This window comes from Acomys russatus, chromosome 19 (assembly GCF_903995435.1).
Source record: "Acomys russatus chromosome 19, mAcoRus1.1, whole genome shotgun sequence".
Classification (NCBI taxonomy): Eukaryota; Metazoa; Chordata; class Mammalia; order Rodentia; family Muridae; genus Acomys; species Acomys russatus.
Genome location: NC_067155.1, coordinates 41646541 through 41671144, shown reverse-complemented (window position 1 = coordinate 41671144; position 24604 = coordinate 41646541). Strand labels below are relative to the sequence as shown.

General features: G+C 44.8%; 1 protein-coding gene across 1 annotated transcript in view; it reads right to left on the bottom strand.

Annotated features, from left to right (window-relative positions):
* Window positions 1-3504: 3504 nt before the first annotated feature.
* Fkbp6 (FKBP prolyl isomerase family member 6 (inactive)) overlaps window positions 3505-24604 on the bottom strand; it is a 71687-nt gene continuing 50587 nt past the window's right edge. Inside the window, exon 9 of the mRNA XM_051161288.1 lies at window positions 3505-3745. The gene's annotated coding sequence lies outside the window, so the exon portion shown is untranslated. The remainder of the gene's footprint in view (window positions 3746-24604) is intronic.

Below are 24604 nucleotides of genomic sequence, written 5' to 3'. Positions count from 1 at the left end.
TTCCTATTTTGTCACTTATCTAGCCATGGTTGAGTTAGCCTTTCACCACAGTGACAAAATGCCTGACATAAACAAAAAAAGGAAAGGTATACCCTTGTTCATGTTCCAGCAATTTCAAGTGTGTGCAGGAGGGGCGATAGGAGGTGGGGCAGAATGTCATGGCAGTTGAAGGACAGAATGCAGTAAAGCTGCTCACCTTATGGCGGCCAGAGAGAACAAGAGGAAGGGACAGGGGCAAGACCTTCACCTAACCAGGCCCACCTCTGCAGCCCATCCATCTATGACCTCATGTTGGGCTAACATGCTCACCTCTCAATAGTGTCCCTAGCAGGGAACCAGCTTCAACATGGGAGCTTTTTCACCAAAACAACACATCCAAATACTAACAATGGTATAGAACACACAGCCTTTTAGCCCAGTGTCAGTTTTAGAATCCTAGAAATGGCGATGCTGGGTTGTGAAGTGTGTGTTCTTGTTATATTCAGAATATTTCCTTTTAATTATGGGTGTGTGTGTGAAAGTGAGTGGTAGGTAGGTACCTGCAGAAGCCTGAAGATGGTGTTGGTTCCCTGGGGCCTAGAGTTATAGGTGGTTGTGAGCTACCTGACATGGGTGATAGGAAGTGAACTTGGTCTTCTGCAAGAGCAGAACTTGCTCTTAACCACTGAGCCATCCCTTTTGAAACAGGGTCTCACTAGATAACCATGGTTGGCTTGGAACTCACTATGTAGACCAGGGTGGCCTCACACCAAGACACCTATCTGCCTCTGTCTCTAGCACTAGGACTAGAGGCCTGCACCATCATACCTGGACTCACCCCCACAACACCCCCCTTTTTTTCAAGACAGGATTTCTCTGTGTAGCCTTGGCTGTCCTAGACTTGTTCTATAGATCAGGCTGGCCTCACACCAAGACACCTACCTGACTCTGTCTCTAGCACTAGGATTAAAGGCCTGTACCATACCTGGACTCACCCCTTTAACCTTTTTTTTTTTTTCAAGACATGATTTCTCTGTGTAGCCTTGGCTGTCCTGGACTTGTTCTGTAGATCAGGCTGGCCTAGAACTCACAGAGTACTCACAGAAGCCTGCCACTGCCTCCTGAGTGCTGGGATTACAGGCCTACACCACCGCACCTGGCTCCCTCCCCCTATTTTTAAAAACATTATTTGTGTGTATATGCAGGCTTCCAAGTGATTATAAATCCAGGCAAGGACTGGAGAGATGGCTCAGAGGTTAAGAGCACTGGCTGCTCTTCCAGATGTCCTGAGTTTAATTCCCAGCAACCACATGGTGGCTCACAACCATCTATAGTAAGATCTGGTGCCCTCTTCTGTCCTACAGGCACATATGAAGGCAAGAAACAGTATAAATAATAAATAAATCTTTTTTAAAAATTCAGGCAAATTGAAAATCGAGACTGTTTGTATACAAGGGAGCACAGTAAAAAACTGTGACATGATATCTATTGTATGTTCAAGCTGAAGGTAGAGAAAGAGAGAGAGAAAGGTAAGAGGATAGCCAGAGACAGTGTAGTGAAAAATAGCTGGGTTTTGAGGAGTTTGGGGTAGAGGAGGAGGAGAGGACAGGATGCTGGCTTAGACTAGAAATGTGTACCAGGTGTTTGTGTTGCTGAGGAAGTCTTAGAGGCAGGCATGGGCTTTGATATGCAACCATAGACATTTGTCCCTTCTGCCAGGAGTAAGGGAACTGATTTTTTTTGACAGATGGGACCTGGTATCACAAGTTCCTGATGAATGCTCGCTTTTATTTCACTGCCAGAAATCCTACAGTTCTGGATCCTGAGCTCATTTCTAAATATTTGTAAAGCGTGATGTCTCTCAAAGACCAACAATTTCATCCAAACAGAGCTATACCGGGAGCCATACATGATGGTGTAGGCTGGAATTCCAGGACTTATAATTGAGGCAAAAGGATCCTAAGCTCAAGACCAACTGGGATGCATACCAGGTACTAGGCCAGCTTGAGCTATAAAGTGAGGCCCTGTCTCAACCCCCAACTCCTGCTGAGAAAGACAATTAGGTAGAGGACCACGGGTCATTACTGTAGGACTCAGCAAGGATGTGTGGGTGCTGGGTTTGGTCCCCCTGAATCTGGAAGGACTGAGGGACATGTGCTGCCACATGAAGCAGGAAGATACAGGGTTGAGAGTGTCAGGGGGTTCTCAGGGCCTCAAGTGGCTCTGTGCTGAGGCTGACGGCAGCACAAGGAACATCCAGGAAAGAACTACTGGGATGTCTTCCTGGCCCAACTCTTAGCATGTTACCATCTTCTCCAGGTAAAGGCCCACCTGGCCCGTTCTTTTTTTGTTTTGTTTTTGTGTTTTTCTAGACAGGGTTTTTCTGTGTAACCTTGGCTGTCCTGGACTCACTTTGTAGACCAGGCTGGCCTTCAATTCACAGCGATCCGCCTGCCTCTGCCTCCCAAGTGCTGGGATTAAAGGCGTATGCCGCCATGCCTGGCCTCCACCTGGTCCATTCTGCTCAGCTGGTTCCAGAGGAAAGTAAGCTGCTGGCAGATGGGGCACAGCTGGGGCTTTGTTTGGGTCAGGAGGCACACCAGCCTCCAATGGATATGTGGTCTCCAAGGGTCCTCATCCTCACCCTGGGAGTGTCTTCAGGACATGAGAAATGCCTTTGAGAGATTTCAGTGGTGGGAGGTTACAACGGAAAGGGCTAAAGGGAAGTTCTTCATGAGACCAGGGAAACCTAAGGAGGTGCAGATCACAGAAACCTGGCTAGGTGGACACATACATTTTCACTTTCAAGCTGCAAAGCGGAGGCCAGCATTAGAAATGCCCTGCTGAACTCTCAGTGGAAGATGGGAAGGCAGAGTGTGGGATAACTGGCTGTGAGAATGGCAGATGGCATTTCGAAACGATAGCCAGACAAGGGGACCAGGGCAGGGAGGGCAATGTGAAGGGAATCAAACATTAGCAGAGAGAACTGGGAGCAGGGTGTGCGCCAGAGAAAGACCCTGCCATCCACTGTGCTGCTAGGAATGGAACAGCTGGGAGGCCTCTGAGAGAGGAGGGGTCCTTGTGCTTCAGCTACAGGAGGCTGCACAGAGCACTGGGCAGAAGACTCCACAGGTCCAGCAGGAAGAACAATTGGCTTCCAGTTTCTAATTAATGTGCCTGGCCACAGCCCCCTACAGGAGAGAGGTGTCAAGTGTACTCCTCATCCAGGTGCATGGAGAAGCTGCGGCTCTAGTAAACTAACGCTTAATGATCTCTGCAAATGGTTTCCCTCTGCCTGACCAAGGGCTTCAGATGAGCCTAATTCACATAATGAATTTGTGCTGCATACTGCTAAAACAAGAATGTGTTTTATTTACAACAGAAACAATTGTAACATAATTCCCTTTTTTAAAAAAACACCAAACCAATAGAAAACACAAAGCCAGTTCTACCTGGCCTACTGACATCAGCAGTTAGAAATGGGAGGTGGAGGTGGGGTGGGTGCGCGAGCGCGCGCGCGCGCGCACACACACACACACACACAGAACCTACTTTTCAGAGCAGTCTTCTGCTGTGTGGGACTACCCTTTCTTACTGTGTATGAACCTGGAGAAACAGTCTGGCAGGGTTGGCAGGGTTGGCAGGGATGCTGTTATCTTCCAGGGGGTGGCTGGTATATTCTGCACTAAGGAGCTCCATCTATTCCCAGCCACAGTATGATGGAGGAGTTCAGGGGCCCTTCTCTTGTTTGCAGTTGCCGAAAACCCTAGGAACGGAACAGAGTGTGAGGCATATGCCAGGATCTGCAGACCCAGCAGAAAGCAGCCACCATGGAAGGCCAGAGTGTGGTGTTACACACAAGTAGAGGAAACCAGGCTCCCACATGGCTCTGTGGTCTAGGGAACAGGCCTAGTTGAACATGGTTGCTCAAGAAAACATCATCATCATCAACATCAACAACAACAATTACTATATAGGTCCCATCCCAACCTCACAATGTCAGGTCAAGAAATTTTCCAGATGAGGCTCCAAGAGGTTGGATTTTTTTCTTTCTTTTTAAAAATTTATTTATTCTTATGTAATATGTGCTTTGCCTGCATGTGTCTGTGCAGCATGTGCATGCAGTACCTGCAGGGTCCAGATGCCCTGGTACTGGAGTTACAGGCAATTGTGAACTGCCATGTGGGTGCTGAGAATTGAACCAGAGTCCTCTGGGAGAGCAGGCAGTGCTATTCAGCACTGAGCCAGCTCTAGCCCTCAATTTCTTGGTGTATGGAGCCACAGGTAAACCGTAGGGGTCATTCCTAGGGAGATGTCTAACTTGGGCTGCTGTGTTCTCACTTTGTAGACCAGGCTGGCCTCCAACTCACAGAGATCCACCTGCCTGTGTCTCAAGTGCCAGATTAGAGGTGCGCACCACCATGCCTAGTCCTGCCTTGGCTTGGACAGGGCTCTCATTGGTTGGCCCGTGCTCAATGATCAGGCTGCTGCCCTGGCTGTTTCACATGGGCCCTGAGGCTGTTTCCTCAGAGCGTCTGAAGTGTTCGTGTAGAAAGGACTTCAAAGCATTAGTTATTTCCAACTTTTTCAAAGAGCACTTATGTCTTTAAAACATCTCAAGATGAGATGATGGCCCTAAAGCCACCCATGGGAGCTGCTTTTCAGCGGACACAGTAACACCCTCTAGGCTTCACAATGTCAACAACCACACTGGAGGTACAAGACAACCTCCCCATGATCACCATGCAGATGGCAATGCATAATGGTGGGGGGACAGAGGCCAGGCCCCCCTCCTTCCTCTACACAGTATGGAGGGAATTGAGCTGGCATACAGACATGGTGCACATGTAAGAGCTGCTGCAATCTGCTTGTCTTAGCTGAGTCTAAAAGCCTTTCCTTAGCAAGTATTCCATCAAGCAGCTGCTTAGGGAAAGCAGCACTGTGCTCAAGGAAGCTGATGATAGTTACAGAGGCACGACACATTTACTCCTGCCACACAAGAGCCATAGTCAATGGAAGAAGGTCAACAACTCCACTGTAGGACCAATGGATAAGTCTGGAGTCTTGTCCATCACCACTAATCAGAGAGAACAAGCTCTGAATAAAGCAAAAATGTTAACTTGGGGGAGGAGGAGAGAGGGATACAGGACCAGCACGCGCATGTCCAGTGCATCCTGCAAAGCTGCTGACAGCACATGACTGACAACTCCCAGGTAACTAAAGCAAGAGGCCCAGGAGATGGATCAGTGGAGTGTTTGGCCCATAAGCATAAGGACCTGTGTTTGATCTTTAGCACCAAAACATAACCTCCTCCTGCCCTCGCCTCCAGAAAAACAAAACAGAAAACCAAAACCACCACCACAGTGCAGCATGGTAACCCCAGAGCTGAGAAGGTGGAAATGGGTGGAACTTGAGGTTCAGTGACACACTTTGTCTCAAAAAAAAAAAAAAAAAAAAAAAAAAAAAGGTAGATGTGGAGCACGGTGGCACACACCTTTAATCTTAGGACTTGGAAGACAGAGACCTAGGTGGATCTCTGAGTTCTAGGCTAGTCTGGGCCACATAGTATATTAAAACACTATTTCAAAAACAAAACCAAACTGTGATGGTTTGAATGAGAACACTCCCCTAGGTTCAGAGATTTGAACACTTGATCCCTAGTTGGTGGCACTATTTGGGAGGTTTAGGAGGTGTGGCCTTGTGCCATTTCCAGTTCATTCTCTCTGCTTCCTGTTTGCAGTTTGAAAGATGTTCTTGGCTGTTCCAGTCACCATGCCTGCTGGTTAGCACACTGCTGTGATGGTGATGAACTTATCCCTCAGAACCTGGGAGCCCAGATACACCCTTCCTTCTCTAAGTTTCCTTGGTCATGATTTCTATCATAGCAGCAGAATTCAAACTAATACAAAATAAAACATGAAGTGGCAAAGAGAGGGGTGCAGTGGTGCAGCACTCAAGAGAGGCAGAGCCATGCAGATCTCTGTGAGTTCGAGGCCAGCCTGGTATACAAAGCAAGTCCAGAACAGTCAGGCCTACACAGAGTAACCCTGTCTTGAAAACCCAAAAGAAAACAAACAAACAAACCTTAGTCCAAACAAACCAAGCAAAAAAAGAAGTGGCAAAGATTGCAGAGGTGAACACTGCAGAAGACAGCTAGCCAACAGAATCTTGGACAATAACAAAGGGGATGGGATGGCCAAGTGGGAAAGCAGGGGGATGGCTCAGGTTTAGGGACATTTGCTATGCAATCATGAGAACAAGAGTGTGGGTTCCAGTAACACATCTCAAAAAAATCTTTTATACCTTTTTTTTTTTTCTAAACAAATCTTTCATCTCCTCCCTACAAAGCCTCTATGTAGAATTCCATTATTTATAAAGGTTCTATGTGGAATTCCATTACTTCCCACACAGACCCTTTCTTATACCCTTCTCCATCTTTTTTTTTCCTATCCTTTCGACCCCTTAACACTAGGTAAGAGAAAAAAGGATAGAGAAGAAAGGAAAGAACTCCCTGAATAAAGTCAGGGTTGGAAAGGGGGCGACATTATTGTTAGACTGCTTCCTGCTGATTTGGGCAGCAAGTTCCTAGGGGCAATTTTGAGGAGGATAATCTAATTTATTTTCCTCCCGCCATCTTTCTTCTTTGCACATGATGACGACGACGACTTCTACTACTACTTCTCCTCCCTCCTCCTCCCCCCCTTCTCTTTCTTCTTTTGTTTTTTGAGACAGGGCTTCTCTGTGTAACAGCCCTCACTTTGTAGACCAGACTGGCCTCAAACTCACAACGATCAGCCTCCCTCTGCCTCCGGAGTGCTGGGATTAAAAGCCTGTACCACCATGCCCAGCTGCACATGACTTAACAAACCACAATCACCATCACCAACAGCCAATCAACAACCCACCAGCCTCTCCCCAGAATCCAAAAGCCACACAGTCACAGAAACTATCTGCAGCTGGCAAAACCACACCCCTGCTAAAGCATAAGGCAAAGCATAGTCAGCTACTGTAGACAATCTGAGGCAGTCCCACATCCCACACCTGAGATTAAAACAAAAACATACTCCCATAAGATTTCTGTGTTTTTCTTGTTTGGTTTGTTTGTTTTTCTTTTTCAAGATAAGGTTTCTCTGTGTAACCTTGGCTGTCCTGGACTCTTTGTAGACCAGGCTGGTCTCCAAATGACAGAGATCCAACCTGCCTCTGCCTCCCTGAGTGCTGAGATTACAGGTGTGTGTCACCATACCCGGCTGCTTCTGTGTTTTTCAAAGAAAACAAAATTCTCACTATACACATATACTAGCTGTTTTTTCCACAGGGAGCAAATGCATCAGACATGGAGTCACATCTCTTTTTCATCAGCTGCTGCTTTTTACTCCTTTTATCAAGAAGGCAGAGCTCTATGAAAGCAATTATCACAGATTTAAGTTCAACAACTGTCCAGACTGTCAGTCCTGGGCCACTGTCCCAACGAGTCAATCCCTTTGGTCCTTGTCCTAATGATCTTTGGCAAATGCGTGTAACCCACATAAATTCCTTTGGTTGTTTTAAGTCTGTTCATGTTTGCACTGATACCTCCTTTATCTATTCTATGGCTGAGACACATGAGTCTGCGTGAGCTGTTCCAGACACCGCTTTCTTTGTAACTGGAGTCCCAAAACAGATGGAAGCAAACAGTGGTCCTGCTTATGTATGTAAAACTTTTATCTCCTTTTGCCAACTTTGGCATTCCTATAAATCTCAGCACAAGCCATAATTAATGCCATCATTTACTACTCAAAAATCAAATACAGAAGCAAAAAAGGAATTGACTGCTCAATTTAAGTTGTTAAAGCAACTTATATTTTAAATTTTTATAAACTGTTCCTCCCAATTTCCATAATACCCCTGGGAAAATATAATAAACAAGAAGCTAACCCCAAACCAATGATTTTATATAAACTCCAGCAAGGGCCTAACCAATGGCTGGGCTGTCTAACTCCTTAGAGCTGAGGCCCTGCATCTGGGCTTTCTCTTGATCCCAGCATGACTAGTAAAGCCATAGGATCTGGCACCAGAAGACAAGGAGGAATCCTCTGTATCCCAACCCATGTTGTTGATACTGCCACCTGGATTAGTTGCTGCAAGAGACAACATAAATACTATCAGCAACTTCACCTCCAACCACCGCCCAACCTGGAAAGACATCACACACCCAAACAATGCAGCTCAACATATTCTAGGGACACCAAGTCTGAAAAACACCCTGAAAACCATTCCTACACATAACCATGTAACAAGTCAGGTGACCTGTGCACACCTAACACCCTCGCTGAGTAAGGTGGAGACAAAAGGATCCCTAAGGCTTGATAGCTTCCAGGTTCAATGACAAAATAAGAGCCTTGGGTTCGGGGAAAGACTCTGCTTCAAAGTAATAAACAGAAGAAGATGGAGGACTCCAGCATTCACTTGCCTCTGACTTCCTGCTTACGTGTGCACCCACACAGAAATATACATATACAAAGAAAATAATCACACCTTTGTTGTTGTTTTCCCTTCTCTACAATAGCTGAATCTTTAAAAACCTACAAAAAGATTTTATGATAATACTCATAGCATGGAAATATGAGGTGGTTCTTCATGTGTGGACTTAAATACTCAAAATTTACTTACCAATATTCTAGTATATGATGTATTTGTAGAGAAAACACACACACAACATTGAAAACATTTTACCAAAACCTTCAACAGAAGACACAGGGAATGCCAGTGCTGGCTGCCTCTGCAAGGTAGTCTCAGGGCCTGGAGAGACTTACTGACTCTTTTTAGCTTTTTGTTTTTCAAGACAGAATTTCTCTGTGTAGCCTTGGTTGTCTTGGACTCGAACTCACAGTGATACACCTGCCTCTGCCTCCTGAGTGCTGGGATTAAAGGAATGCGCCACCACACCTGGCCTGTCCCCTTTTAGAAAGTTGGCTTAAAGTATTAAGTGTAGAATATTTTTCAAAAAATCCAAAAGATGAGTGTAACAGGCAGCTGGCAGCTGTTAGATGCCAAAGACAGTTTGTGAGTGCACGGTGACAGCCATGCCAGTCCTTTTACCTTTGGGTAGAAGGCATGGAGAAAGGGTTAGCAATCAGCTGGAGAGAGGAGAGAAACAGAATTACTCTGCTTTGTGTCGGATGCCTTAGATTCAGTGTTCTCTGAATATTGAGGTGGCAAGATCCCCACAGACTCCAGGCATTTTGTGTGGCTCAATAACCTGAATTTACAAATTGGAACCAATAAAATGTAACATCTTAGCCTGACAGAGGAGAAGTCAGAAGACAACTGATCCTGTTTGACTGTGAACACATCACAGAGACAAGTGAGAGAAAACCCCAAGGACCCACAAAGACAATGGGAGCAACATAGCCTGGTCCAAGGGCAGACTCCAGCTGAACCTATGAATACTAAGCAAGCTGTTTCCCACGGCCTCCGGAAAAGGAACAGGCCAGTATGAAATAGAAACTCAGGGGGGTGATACCATCAGTGTCCACAGTTGTCACCCAACACAATGAGCAGTAATCAAAGAAGAGTGTGAACATGTAACAGAGACAGGATGGAGAAGCCTTGTAATCCTGCCACCTCCAGCTGCAGGTTGCAGATCCGGGGTGTTTACAGCACATAAAACTCGAGGACAAAGAGCTGAGGATCAGGGCTGGGAGGCAGCATTCACTTCCCACGGTGGAAGAAACTTCCAGCACTTGCCTGTGGTTCTGTGACAGCTACTCAGTCCTCAGACAGACAGACGTGAAGGACATTAGTGAGAAGCCTCTGGAACCATTAAGGGTCACAGTCTTTTGAAAACATGAATGATGCTGGATACAATAGTATATGTTGTAACCTCAACGCTTGTGAGGCTGAGACAGGAGGATCACAGGTTTAAGGCCAACCTGGACTATATGGCAAGATGCAGGGCTAGGCGCCTAGATGGGAAAGCATCTGTAATTAGGCACAAGGTCCTGAGTTTGACTCCAAAGCACCCACATAAACTCTTTAGGCACAGTGACACACACCTGTAACCTCAGTGCCAGAGTCCAGAGACAGGCTCAAAGGCCAGCCAGTCTAGCCATGTCAGGGAGCTCGGACTTCAATGAGAAACACTGTTGCAAAAAACAAAGTGAAGAGTCACTGAGAAAGATACTTGAGACATCAATCTCTGGCACTTACGTGGGCAAGGAGCACACACACACACACACACACACACACTCTCTCTCTCTCCTCCTCCTCTTTCTTCCTCTTCTTCTTCTTCTCCTTCTCCCCTCCTCCCTCCCTCTCCCTCCCCCTCTTTCTCTCTTCCTCCCCACTGCAGCTGTATGTCTAGCCAGATGGTCCTTAAGTTGACTCTCCCTCCCTGCTAGTTCTCCTTTACTTGCTTCTCCAGCATGATCTAGGGTTCTCTGGTGTCACTTCTGCACCTCACTTGCTGGTCCTCTGGGCCAGTCCTCTGCCCCTCCCTTGGTGCTATGCCTCAGCTGCGGGTGCCAGGACCTCAGCCTCCCCTTTGATTCAGGCATCAGTTTGGGGGATGGTTGAAGCCACCCATGACATGGTTCAGCTTCACAAGCAAGCATCCCCTAGCCCCTTCTCAGAGCATTGTCCTAGCACACTTCCTCCAGCAGCTGGAGCTTAAAGCCAAATTTCCACAAGGCAATTTTAAAACAAGGGTCACACCATCTATGTGGTGCTAGTTATCATCTTTAAAATCTCATAGTTATGAGTTCCCACCAGCCTGCTTCTAGGTCATCACCTGCCCACCATCCTGTGCACTCTCTTATGGCTCTCTCCCAGTCTCTTCTGGTTTCCCTCTCTCTCTTGGTTTCTCTCTGTCTCTTTCTATCCTCCTATGCTTTCCCACTGACTGTCTGTCTGTCTGTCTCTCTCTCTCTCTCCTCCCTCATGGCTCACTCAGGCTCTAACTTCCCCCTTACTTCCTCCCTTCACTCCCCCCGCAAATAAACCTCTTTGTACTAGATCTGTTGTGTGGCATTTTTATTTATATATTGTAACACTCATGATTACATCTTGAGAAAGATCCCACTGCTGGGACCCACAGCCAGCTGCAAACACTACCCTGGGGTCAGAAACAACAATCCCAAAGCCCTTTGACCTCTGAGTTGCCGACTCTTGGGGAGGCCCAAAGCTGTTCACTGTTTTACTCTGCCAACAGGCTCAAGCGTCCTGCCTTCTCTCCCCACACCAGGCAGTCTTGCCTTTGTTCCCACCATGCTACTACCACCACGTTGGCCCTTTATAGTAATTTTTATTTCAATCCTCCCTCAATGGTGTCCAACCTGGGAGTGGCAGCATTTAATAAAGAATAGCTAAGGATATGGCCTTTAAAGTTACTTATAACACTGAACTTTAACATTTTGTGTGTGTCAGGTGGGTGTGGTGGTGCACACCTTTAATCCCAACACTGTAGAGGGAGAGGCAGTCATATCTCTATGAGTTAGAGGCCAACCTCATCTATAGAGTGAGTTTTGGGACAGCCATGCCTACAGAGAGTAAACTCTGTCTTGAACTCAAGCATAAACTCTGCATTGTGTGCGGAAAGGCTGCCACCCCTGCAGATACTCCTGTGTGCAGTGTCGGAGCTCACTGGAGGCTGATGCCACTGTGGAAGTGGTGGTGCATCTGCAGTCGTCACTGAAGCCTGCAGAGGTCCTGGGGCCTACTATGCAAGAGCCCATACATGCCCAGCTCTGTTTTTAAAGTTTTCATTTTCACATGTACTTATTTTATGTATTTGTATGTTGTGTGGGTGGGTGTGCATGTGCCACAGTGCACATCTGAGGGCAGCGGACAAATTTCATGAGTTGATTCTTTCTTTCTACTATGTGTATCCCAGTGATTGAACGCAGGTTATCCAGCCTGAGTTTCCTGGTTTGGGTGACAGCCCCTCCCTCTTCTCCTTAGTCTTGCACCTGCTGCACTTCATTCTCTCACCATTCATGTTTCCTTTCTGACTCCCCCCCAATTCTCTGCTGGTCACCTCTCTAACATCATGTCCTGCAATATCTCAAATTCCAAAGCTACAAACCAAACGTGGCTGTCCTGAGCTCTGAGGACCCAGAGCAAAGCTGGTGGTCTGGGATCCTCTTCTATTACTGCCCTCATCTGGCTCCACCCCAAGTCCAACTGTGAGACGCTGTGTCTGGCTATCTCTCTCTCTTCTCCATACCAGTTTCTTTGCTCAGGCCTTCCTTTCCGTGTCTGTGAATGGCACAGATTTCTGGTCTTAGCCTGTCTCTCCCCGTTCCTCCTTTCAGTCACCAGGAAGGGCTGATACATTAGGAGAGAATGTTCTAGAGAAGACTGCTATGCTCTCATGCAGGAGAGCCAGCATGAGGCTTGAGGTGCTGGGTGCCTGGTTCTGGGTTACTGTACTAGGCTGGGAGTGCCCAGTAGACGCTGACATGCAAAGTAGTCCTCCAGGTGCATTTGGATATTTCCTCTCTTATTTATGCACAGTAAAAACCTACCCCCTAACAACAGAGTAGCCATATTGACATTTTCTTTAGGGTGCTCCCTCATGTACATCTGGTGCTGAAACTCGGGAGGATTACAAGTGATCCTTTCCAAGGGACCTGGTCTCTCTTAACTGAAGTATGCTGCTGATTTGACTCTTCCAAGCATTACCACTGTTCTGCTGGCTTCTGCCACCTACCATATTTGACTACAAATTCTAGAGTTCGACTCATCAGATGCTTTCTTCTCCACCCACTCTAACCACTTGTCTCTCCTCACTCGTCCATTAATTGTCCTCTCCATGTCTCTGGCTCCTGTAACCTGCTATGCCCTAATGGGCACCCATCATATGGAAAGGCTGTCTCTCATTGGCTTGCTGGAGTCAGTTGTATGCTTCTCCACTGTGGTTCAAGGCAGCTCTCTGTTAAGGCACTTAACCCTTCTCCTTCCACTGAAACAGGAGTTCCTATTTGCTGTTATGGCATGGTCTGGTGCTTTGTAGTCAGATGTTAAGATTCATACTGTTGTAGGAGCAAACATTTGCCTCCAAATTATTCCTGATTGGCAAATAAATGCCTATACCTAGACAGGGCAGAGGTTAGGTAGGTAGAGCTAAGGCTTGAGGAACAGAGAGGATCATGGGAAGGGAAGGTGAGGGGAGAGAAGGGGACAGAGGAGAGGGAGAGGGGAGAGGACAGAACAGGAGAGGATAGGGGAGGACAGGAAAGGAGGGAGGGAGGAAGAATAAAGAAGGCTGTCACAGGTGCCACAGGAACGAGTCACCAGGGGAACATGGCTCCAAGCCTGCCATTGCTGCGGCCAGGATCACAGAGGCCGTGAGGGCGCCCTCAAGACTGAGCTACACAGAAATGTTCACTCCCAGGGCAGCATGATTGGGAGGAAACACTTAGTACAAGATCATCCATGATGCGTCGATCACACACTGTGTCTGATCCATGGAACAGCAGTGACTGCACAGCCACCAAAGGACCATACTGAGAGATCCAAAACACAGTGCTAGTATTTCCCAGAAAGATAGAAATCCTGTCCTGTGGACTGCCCACGCCCCCCCACTGCAGGACCATGGGACTATGCTCAGGTGAGCTCCCAGAGACCCTGGCCCGCTGCTGCCGCTTTGTGGCCTGGCACAGTGCAGGCCAAGGAGAAAGGGGTGCTGTTCCAGTTGAGCCCAAGCGAGGACTGCACTGCTCACACCACAGGTCTCACAGACCTCCTCTCACGGGCCAGGGCCACGCTCAGTGCCGAAAGCTGGGTCCTGGGCTGTGCAGAGGTAGATACTAGGAGCAGCACCGAGGCAGGGCCCATGGTGGATGGAGCATGCGACAGAACCAGAGACTCGGGAAGCGTGAGTCAACAGAGCTACAAGTTCCCCAGGACAAGAAGCTGAGTTGTGCTAACATCAATGGTTTCTGAGAGCTACTCAACAAAGACTTTGAGGGGCCTCCACCCGCCACCTGCTTGATGGCCCACAAGATCCAATACCCCCAGGAGTAAGTTCAGGCCTTGACGGCCAGCAACAATCTGGTGAATTGAACAGGAGAGCTGGCCCTGAGGATATGGAAGCAAGAGAGCTGGCCCTTAGGATCCGAGAGCAGGTGAGCCAGCCCTGGGGACATGGGAGCCTGAGAACTGGCCCTGCCTTGAGAACACAGGAGCTAGAAAGCCAGCCCTACCCTAAGGACACAGAAGTGGGAGAACCGGACCCCACCCCAAGGACATGGGAGTGGGAGAGCTGGCCCTGACCTGAGGACACAAGGGCAGGACAGCAGGCCCTGCCCTGAGGACATGGGAGCAGGAGAGCAGGCCCTGCCCTAAGAACAAGGGAGTGGGACTTGATCCAGGGCTCTGAGTGAACCTCACCCCAACATCTACCCTATGTATGACCTGCTGGAACACATGAAGGGGCTGGACCTGCAGATTCAAAGATTAAGAATCTCCCTGACACACAGCAACAATGGGATATCTGACAGCAGTCCCAGTGAGGATCCGGTAATGATAGTGTAGGCCTCCAACCAGACCCATGACTCGTAGCAATGAGCATTTGAAAGCAAACATATGTGGACAAAAGGCTACACTGCATGATACACTACAGCTTCTGTGACAAGATGTTTTGTCTGTTTGTTTTATTTTACTGGGGGAGGAGAGGAATTTTGGTGTATGACGTGTAAATCATAAACATTCAATAAAAGTTTTAAAAAAAAAAAAAAAAAAAAAAAAAAGAATCACATGGCCTGAAGGAGCTTAACTCTGAGGATCAGTCAAGGAGGGAAGCAGGCCAGATATAAAGCATGTGCAAGTATTTATGGAATTATGGATGGGAAGTAGCCCAGATAGAAATGACTAAAGCAAATGGCATGGGATGTGGGGCTGGGAGGTAAAAAGGTAGCTTAGGGGGTTTATTTCTGCCCAGTCCCAGAGTTTAAGGCATATTAAAAACCTAACAGGTATGTGTCTTTTATTGATATGATAGTGGTTGAAAGATAAACACCACAGTAATTATATGCTGTTAATAATAAGTATTAATAGCCAATTTTTCTATAACAATTTATGACCCTTTTCCCTAAGCCTCTCTTATCTCCTCTTTGCTCTGCTTCTGAAGGATGTCTGCCTCTGAGCTCACACCTCTCTTTAACCATGGGCTCTTCCTATTTAGAATTAAGATGCCCCCACCCCCAGATTCAGAGATTTCACTGCAGCCTCATGTCTCACTGTAAACAGCTTAACCTCAGTACTGCTCAATATACAGAAAATGGCAATTCTATTTCTAAATTATCAAAGGTTATAACAACTTTTGCCACTGTACAAACACATGATACACAAAGTCTCTCATCTCTAAGCTTTCTCTTCTTTCCAGTTTTGAATCTTTATTTTTTTTTTCAGTTTTGAATCTTTAAAAAAAAAAAAAGATGTATTATTTATTATGAACAGTGTTCTGCCTGCATGTACACCTGCAGGCCAGAAGAGGGCACAGATCTCATTATAGATGGTTGTGAACAAGCACGTGATTGCTGAGAATTGATCTCAGAACCATCTGGAAGTCAGTGCTCTTAACCTCTGCGCCATCTCAGAGGTCCTTGAAAATTCCTTATCTCTGTGCTATCTATATTTTCTGCTCTTAAAAAAACTTTAAAGACCATTGTTTAAACTATCTCAGTGTTTGTAAATGTATTGGGTATGGCTAAAAATCTGTAACAAGGGCTAGAGAGATGGCAAGAGTGTCTTACGTCCAGTGACCTCTCTTTGCTCTCAACTTATGGTCTCCAGGACCACAGATGAATTAGAAATCATCAACAAATACATTTAAGGAGAACTTGGCCTGGACGGGGCTCAGCTGGGAAAGATGCCACACCTGGTGCCTTGCTGAGCAGCGTCACCCTGGGGCCTGTTCCACCACTGCCTCCTGTCATGCAGTCTTGGATCTGCACACTGGACAGGCTGGTGTCACCCAGCCACACCTGGTCATCACAGATCAGCCAAAGCTGTGCAACATGTGCCTCCACTATGAGTGTAAGGGCCGCTCGGCCAGGAGCATCCTGGGGAGAGCAGCACCAAAGCCAGTAAGACGCTGCCTGCCACCAAGCTTTGAGACTGTGGCGGGCTGAGGGAGATGGAGGTGACAGCATGCCTGGTGTGGAAGGACTGGCCATGGGGAAAAGACTGCACTGATGGTGTCTACAGGGTGCTGCGGTCTCATGTCAACCCCTAGCCCCAGGCAGTGCAGGAGGCCCAGCTCAAGGCACTCACAGTCTAAGAGCCAATGGGCTGCTGGGCAGGAGGTATAAAGGAGCATCCTCTTCCTGGAATAAATGGGTCTGCTTTTGCCACTTGCCTGACTCCTGGAGTCTGTGTTGTTGACTCTCTGCCAGCTCATACCTGCCCCGAAGGGTCCTGGACCTGGGTTCACGCAACAGGTGGGGAGGGAAAGCCACAGTCAAAGCCAGTTAAGGTTACCCAAAAAGATTTGGAGGGAAGCAAGAGTTAAGGTTTGAGGGAAAGAAAGGATGAATCTAAGAAGGCATATTGAGGTGAGAGAAATCTGTTCCCAAGAATGTGATGGGCAATATTGTATGTGTTTTTTGAGGAGCTAGTTTAAATCCTAGTGAGGGTATGGAAGGTATTAACTGATCCTTAAGTTGGAAAGAGGCAAGGGACGAGTCTCCCCACACCAAGATACCATCCATATAATGATAAATGTGGAGACTTTTGACTAAGTAGGGACTTAATGCTAGGGCAATGGCCTCCTGGCAGGCCACTGTGGTAGGACTGTCTACTCATATAGTTAGGCTGGCCCAGAGTTGTTAATGGGGGTTATTGAGAACACAAATCGATAATCCCAAGGGTAGAGGGGGATAGAGAAAAAGCAATCTTTAATGTCTATTGCTAAGAGAGGGATGTTGGATTGGAGATGACAAGCAGAGCTCTTCCTGTAGCTCCAGAGGTTGCAGTCATTAGGGACTACAAGCAGTAGTGAGGTCTCTTCCATGACCTCCATGTGCCAGTTCCCAGGCCCCAGCTCTGCCTGCGGTGTCATAGACAGCACCCATTGGAGACTACCAGCAGAGGTGAATTCTGCACTGGGCCCTCTGTGCACCAGTTCTCAGGTGCTAGTTCTGCCTACAATTCCAGAGGTGGCAGCCATCAGGTTCTCCCAGCAGCACTGAGGCCTGCCCTGTGACCTCTGTGTGTGATTTCCCAGGTCCCAGCCCTGCCTGTAGTTTACAGATCTTGGAACCCAAGAAGTGCCACACAAACCACTCAGTCTCAGCTAAATATTTATTGGATGTCTTTGCCAGGCTGATCAATCAGGGTCACAAAAAGATCTCAGGAGCCTAACTGTGACATCGACCTGTTTTACAGAGTCAATTTATAAAGGCAAAACCCAAAATTAGCTTATACAGGGGTGTGGATGGTGGAACACGGTGGTCAGCTCTGATTTAAGTTACTTTGCTAACAAACAGTTCTAGCTGACCTTGAAAGTGTGCCTGGAAGTTGGGGTCAGATGTGCATATGGCTGGGAAATTTCTGGGAACAATAAGGCCACAGAGTTTCTCATTGAACATGAACATACTGCATTTCTGGTGTATAAGATAACTTGTTTTGTTTTGTTTTTTGAGACTGAGTTTCTCTGTATGGCCTTGACTGTCCTGGACTCACTTTGTAAACCAGACTGGCCTCGAACTCAGAGATCCACCTGCCTCTGCCTCCCAAGTGCTGGGATTAAAGGCGTGTGCCACCAACACCTGGCAAGATGACTTTTAACCCCCCTCAAATCCATGCCAAAGTCGGGGGTCATCTTATATGCCAGGTATTTACCTGCAGCTTGCTTCCCCTTGCTTCATATGTCTGACGCATACAGTGTGTGTGGGGGTGTCATGGCCAATTCCACGCTCTTTGTGGGGAGTATGAAGCAGGAAGGAGCAAACTGTATACATCTTACTGTATCTTGTGAAGAAGAATGTGAATGTGGATTGGGTTTCCACCAGAACCCGCCCATTTGACTCGGAGAGCTGTGGGTCTTCAAGTTGATTGTGGAGCTTGCCTTAAAGGGGCAATGTAGTCTGGCACTGGCTGTCTGCCAGCATTTAATAAAGCACCTGGCGCTCTGTGCCCTGTCTCCAAATAGACACATGCCTGTGTCTGCTGCACATGGTGTGCGTTGAAAGAGGAGTAGTCTTATATGGTGAGTATACTCCAAACTCTATATTTTAACTGGAAAAGTTGGGGGTCGACTTATACACCCAGTTGTCTTATATACCAGAAAAGATGGAAGTTTATGGTCAACCTGAGCTTGTACAGAGATTCTTTTAAGTCAGCAATTAGCTGAGGTGATGTGGCTGGTGGGCCTGAAACAAAAATATGTATAGCTTATCATGTGAGAACCATAAAGCATAACCAGGAGGAACAGGACAAAGGGCCCATTTGTCCCTTATGCCAGGGAGCCCTTTCTGACATAGCATTTTAGCCTGTTAGGTTGGGACAATGGGCGATATATTCTCTCCTGTAACTACTTCCAGCTGACATTAGGACATTGTTATCAGAGGCCCAGGAAGACTGAAACGCTAGTCAAAGGCTGGTCAATGAGGCAGTTGTCAGAAGCATCTGATTAGTCAATCCAGTTGAAAGACAGGGTGTGGAGGAATGTCTTTGAATGGATGTAACAACTGTCAAAGAAGCAGAGCTTCCTGGAGAGAGGGTGGAGCGAGGATGGAGAGTTGAGAAGGGGGACAGTTTACTGTTAAGGAGGATGGAGGGAGGGAGTGGCCAGAGGAGCACCACAGTGGCAGATGCTTGGGGGGGGTTTATATGTATGATATATCAGTTTAGAGTAGTTTGTACACTATAGTTTAGGAGTAGGTCTGTATTAGTTTAGATCTGCCCAGCATAGTGCACTTCAGACTCTGTGTCTTTTATTAGCCATCTTATGCTGAACAGATACACTTTTAATGTAACAAATTGGCACCCATCCTATTTAGTGTAGCCATGCCCTTAGAAAAAGGATAATTTGTTATAGTTTGGTGGGGGGAATCACTCCCAAAGAGAAGTAATACTTTGCTATAACTTGGTGGTTTAAAGATGGAAGACACAATAACACAAAGTTTCCAGGCCTTCTTAAATACTCTTTTAAATAATGCTGTGATACAAATAAGAGACAGAGAAATTGTGCTACTGATTATTACTACTATTTTTCCTTAATCATTCTAGCTTTCTATAATTCTTCAAAAGAAAAAGATTTAGAGAAAAAATTACAAAAATTCATAGATGGGACTGAGATAAAACAAAATGAAAAATATGAAATTTGGAAAGAAACCTTAGAAGAGAAATTAGAAAGGCTTATTATAACTAATAATAATAACACAGAGATAGAAACTGAAGAAAAAAGGCCAGAACATACAACACAACTTTGTAACAAGACTACAAGGCAGTCATTATTTGTTTAAAAAAACAAAAATTATTTTCCCAGCCTTTATAAGGGAACTACCAGGAGATGTGGAAAATCCACAAGGTTATCAGGGTTTTGATTGGCAACCTATAGAAGCACAATAATTAAAAGGGTTTAAGGAGGAATAAGCAGTTATGGTTTACACTCACCGTATGTTACACAGATGCTTAAAAACTGGGTCACATGGAATCAGATAATTCCAAAAGATTGAAGAGATTTAAAGAGGTCTGGCATGGTGGAAAGATGAGGCCTCAAATATGGAGCAGCACAATAGGACTAGAGGCACTGATATTGTCGGGGATCAGTTACTAGGTGAAGGCCCACATTCTGATTTAGTTTCACAGGTTGCCTTTGATGATGCTGTCTTAGAACGATGCCGAACAATAACCATGAATGCTTGGGACAAGGATGAACAACAGGGACAAATGGAATCATTTACAAAAATAACCCAAGGCTCAAATGAAACCTTCACTAAATTTTTACAGAGAAATAATTAAAGCTCTGAATAGAACCATAGCAGATCCAAATGCTAGAGATATTCTACTTCCATTTCTAGCTTTTGAAAATGCAAATGCTGAATGTAAAAAAGCAATTAGGCCCTTGAGGGCAAGATCTGCACCTCTTCATGAATGAATTAAAAATAAATTATTCTACAATGATAATAATTCAGGGAGAAGGTTTCTTGTAAAATGTAGGAGATGTGGAAGGAATGGTCATGTGGCTCATGAATATAGGTCATCCAAGGATACCCAAGGCTATTCCTTGATTTCGGAAAATGGACTAAGGGGCCACGCTCAGGGTCCAACAAAAAACAACATGAGTCATTCATTTCCTGTTCACCAAAAAGGGATTATTTTAAAAGACAACAAGAAAATACAAGGTCTGATAAAACAAATAGGGCTACTGAAGACTTAGAAAACCCATTTAATGGATATAATAATGCCCCTAGAGATAAAATAAAAGGTACTGAAGATACTAAAAAACAAATATTTTAGCAAACCACTATTAATGATAAGAGACCAAAGTTAAAGTTATAATTAAATGGCATTGAGATTGAGGGATTACTAGATACTGGCCCAGATGTCAGTATAATTTCCCAAGAATCTTGGCATCCAATTCGCCCACTTCAAAAGCTATCTACACAGTTCCAGTCTACAGGGCCAGAAGGTCAAACAGGAAAATCAAGGCCATACATGGCTGATATAGCCGTAAATTTATGGGGAAGATATCTGTTACAACAATGGAAACCAATTTAAAAAACAAGCCAGAAAACAGGTGATTCTCCTGATAAAAAAATTAAAACTATAAAAAGGGATTAGCAAAGATAGTTACAGTCTGTCCAGGCTATCCATAAACAAGATACAACAGGGGCTGGCTCTTCCAAAGTATATTGGAAAACCACTGCTGGATACAAAATGGGCCAACAGAAAATTAGACCACAGAAAGTAGAAATCAGGAGAGATCAATTAAGAACTCTTAATGATTTTAAAAAATTGCTGGAAGATGTTAATTGGCTATGGTCTACAATTGGTTTAACTACCCAAGAACTAAGTAATTTATTTCAAATCTACAATGTGATAAGGACTTGAATGGCTTAAGAAAGCTATCAGCTGAAGCTGAAAACGAATTGGCTCTGATAGAAAGGAAGTTACAAGATTCATATATTGACTGCATTGTTCCAAAGAAGGCATGTATTTTAGTTAGCTTGCCTTCTACTCATTCTCCCACAGGAATTCTTACGCAAAGGAAAGAGTGTATCTTAGAATGGATATTTTTACCACATGAACAAAGTAAAAAAATTAAAAACCCACATAGAAAAGGTTTCTGAATTGATTGTAAAAGGAAAAATGAGACTTCACCAGTTAGTTGGAATAGATCCTGCTGAGATGGTGGTACCTTTTACTAATGCTGAGATTGCCTCATTATGGGTGGACAATGAACATTGGTAGGGGGCTTGTGGTGATTTTTTGGGGGGAGAAATTAACAACAGATACCCCCAAAACAAGCTATTTCAATTAATAAAAAGAACTAGTTGGATTCTTCCTCATGTAGTAAAGAGAATTCCAATTTCTGGTGCTCCTACATTTTATATTGATGCCAATAAATCAAAAAGAGCAGGTTATAAATCAGAAAATATAAGTAAGGTAGTTGAGAGTCCTTATGGTTCCGTTCAAAAAATCAGAATTATATGCAATTCTGCTGGTGTTAACAGAGTTTGAAGACTCTCTTTATATAGTTACTGACTCTCAGTATGCCAAAAGAGTTGTGTTGAATATAGAAACAGCTGACCTAATTCAGGATGATTCCGAATTAACATCACTATTTATTCAATTACACAAGTGATCAGAAATAGAAACCATCCATTGTATATAACTCATATAAGATCTCACACAGGTCTACCAGGACCTCTAGTACAAGGTAATGATGTAATTGATGAACTATTGATAGGAAATGTGTTAGAAACTTTAGCGTTTCATAAAAAATACCATGTTAACAGCAAAGGTTTAAAAAAGGAATTTTCGGGCTGGAGAGATGGCTCAATGGTTAAGAGCACCGCCTGCTCTTCCAAAGGACCAGGGTTCAATTCCCAGCACTCACATGGCAGCTCACAACTGTCTGTAACTCTGGTTATTCTGATACCTTAATACTAATGCACATAAAATGAAATTAAATTTTTAAAAAAGGAATTTTCTATCACTTGGCAACAAGCTAAGGAAATTGTGAAAAAATGTCTTACTGGTTCTATATATAACCAAACTCTGTTACTTGCAGGAAGTAACCCTAGGGGTAATCAAAGAAATGAAATTTGGCAAATGGATGTATTTCATTTTATAGAGTTTGGAAAACTGAAGTATGTGTCCCATACTATAGACACATATTGAGGATTCCAGTGAGCAATCGCTTTAAGTTCTGAAAAGGCTGGTTCTGTTATTACACATTTATTAGAAGTCATGGCAATTATGGGTGCACCTAAACAAATTAAAACTGACAATGCTCCATCATATGTCTCTAATAAAATGAAATATTTTTAATGTATTATAACATGTTTAGGGCCGGGCGTGGTGGCGCACACCTTTAATCCCAGCACTCGGGAGGCAGAGGCAGGTGGATCGCTGTGAGTTTGAGGCCAGCCTGGTCTACAAAGGGAGTCCAGGACAGCCATGGCTAACACAGAGAGACCCTGTCTCGAGAAACCAAAAAATAAAATAAAATAAAATAACATGTTTAGGTATACCACATAATTCTACAGGACAAGTAGTCATCGAAAGATCCAATTGTACTTTAAAAGAAATGTTCATCAAACAAAAAGGAGTATCAAAGACCCCCAAGAGATAGATTACACAATGCCTTATTGACTTTGAATTTCTTGAATGCTAATGAACAAAACACGACAGCTGCAGAGAGACACTGGATTTTAGAAAAGTCTGCTGAATTAGATCAGCCTATTTCAAGGACATCCTGACCTCAGAATGGAGAACAGGAAATGTATTATGATGGGGTAGAGGTTCTGCATGTTCATATAGCAAAGGAAAAATTGTGGGTTCCATCAAAAAATGATAAAAATTAGATATGACAGAGGAAGACCCCCTGAAAATTGTACATACAGCCTTAATCCTAACACCATGAAGACAAAGACAGACAGTTCTATTTAAGTTCTAGACCAGGCTGGTGTCCATAGGGTGTGACCCCCGCTGCTGATAATTACTTGCAAAAACAGCCTAGGATTCAAACCAACAAATTTTTCCTTAACAGACATGCAAACTGCATACCTCCCACTTCAAAAAGCCTTTGTTGAGTTAAAGTGTCACTGCTCTGGCAACCGGCTTATCCCTCTAAACGTGAGCTACTTTCACGAGGGACAGGTGGCGATCACACCAGATGCAAAAAGACAAAGAGGACTTACAGATGACAAAGTACACGTCAGCCTAGTTAGATCCCAAAAACTCAAAGGCTAAAATCCATATACTTAAAAGGGTAACATTAATGCCTCTTCTTTCGCTCAGGGCAACCAGCTTGTCTTTAAAACGGGGTACTTTTTCTCAGGAGACAGGTAGCAGCCTAGCCTATACACCAGGTGCCATAGAGAAGGACATTTAGTTTAAAAGGTGAAGTGTTCATCCCCTATGGAGAGAAGGGGTGAGACAAAAACACCTGCAATAAGTGTGAAAATCCAGGTACAAAATGCCTACGGTATATATAAGTTTATTTAAGGCTTAATGCCTCTTCTTTTGCTCAGGCCACTGGCTTGTTTCTAAAACGGAGTACATTTTCTAGGGAGACAGGTAGCGCCCTAGACCCTAGAGAAGGACATTTAGAACTATACAATCTTGTTTGGTTTCAATTAAATAATGATTGTATGGTCTTTGATAATGGTTATATTATACTTCCTCTTTGATTGAGGTCAAAATAAAACAGACCTGGATGAAAGGGAGACCGTTAACTTAAGTCAGTCTATACATACATGAATTCAAACTACAGAACTAGTGTCGACTGTTTTGTGCATCCTGCACATCTCATGCACTTAATAGTTTTAGAACTGCATAATGCCTGTGAGAAATTATATAATTTCAGAGCAAAGTACCAGACACTGATGCTGGGTCAGACCCGACAGGATTTATCCTCCACATGCTGAGATGCTGACATCCTGCATTCTTCACGTTTCATCCACAAGTGCTTTGGTTCTGTTTGTCATGAGAACAGAACATCTCCCAGGACAGCTTTGAAGAAAGCTCCTGATTCCAATTGGTCCAGCATTTCAGACCGTCCCACACAGGACTTTTATTAAGCCTGAATATCTCAACATTTAGAGATTGGACCACAAATGCTATCTCCAGCTTGTTTAACCATTTTCCTAGTTTTATTTGGGCCCCTGTATAGGTATTATTCATCCCAAACCAGCCTGAAGAAGCCTTAAAAAGAGAACACCATCCCATTTCCCTTAAAGGGGGGGGTTGGGTAAGGTTTTGGGCTATGGATGTTTATCTTCATTGGGAATTGGTTGTGTTATTAGTTTTATTCAGACGAGAATGAGGTTGGACTCAGGGATTTTTCACTGTGAATATAGACATATATAGGAATGACAGAACAAAAGGTAGATTATTGAATCTACTCTTCAACTTAAGGCCTTAATTGTTACTCACAAGTCTATTTTTAATTCATTGGCATAGAATA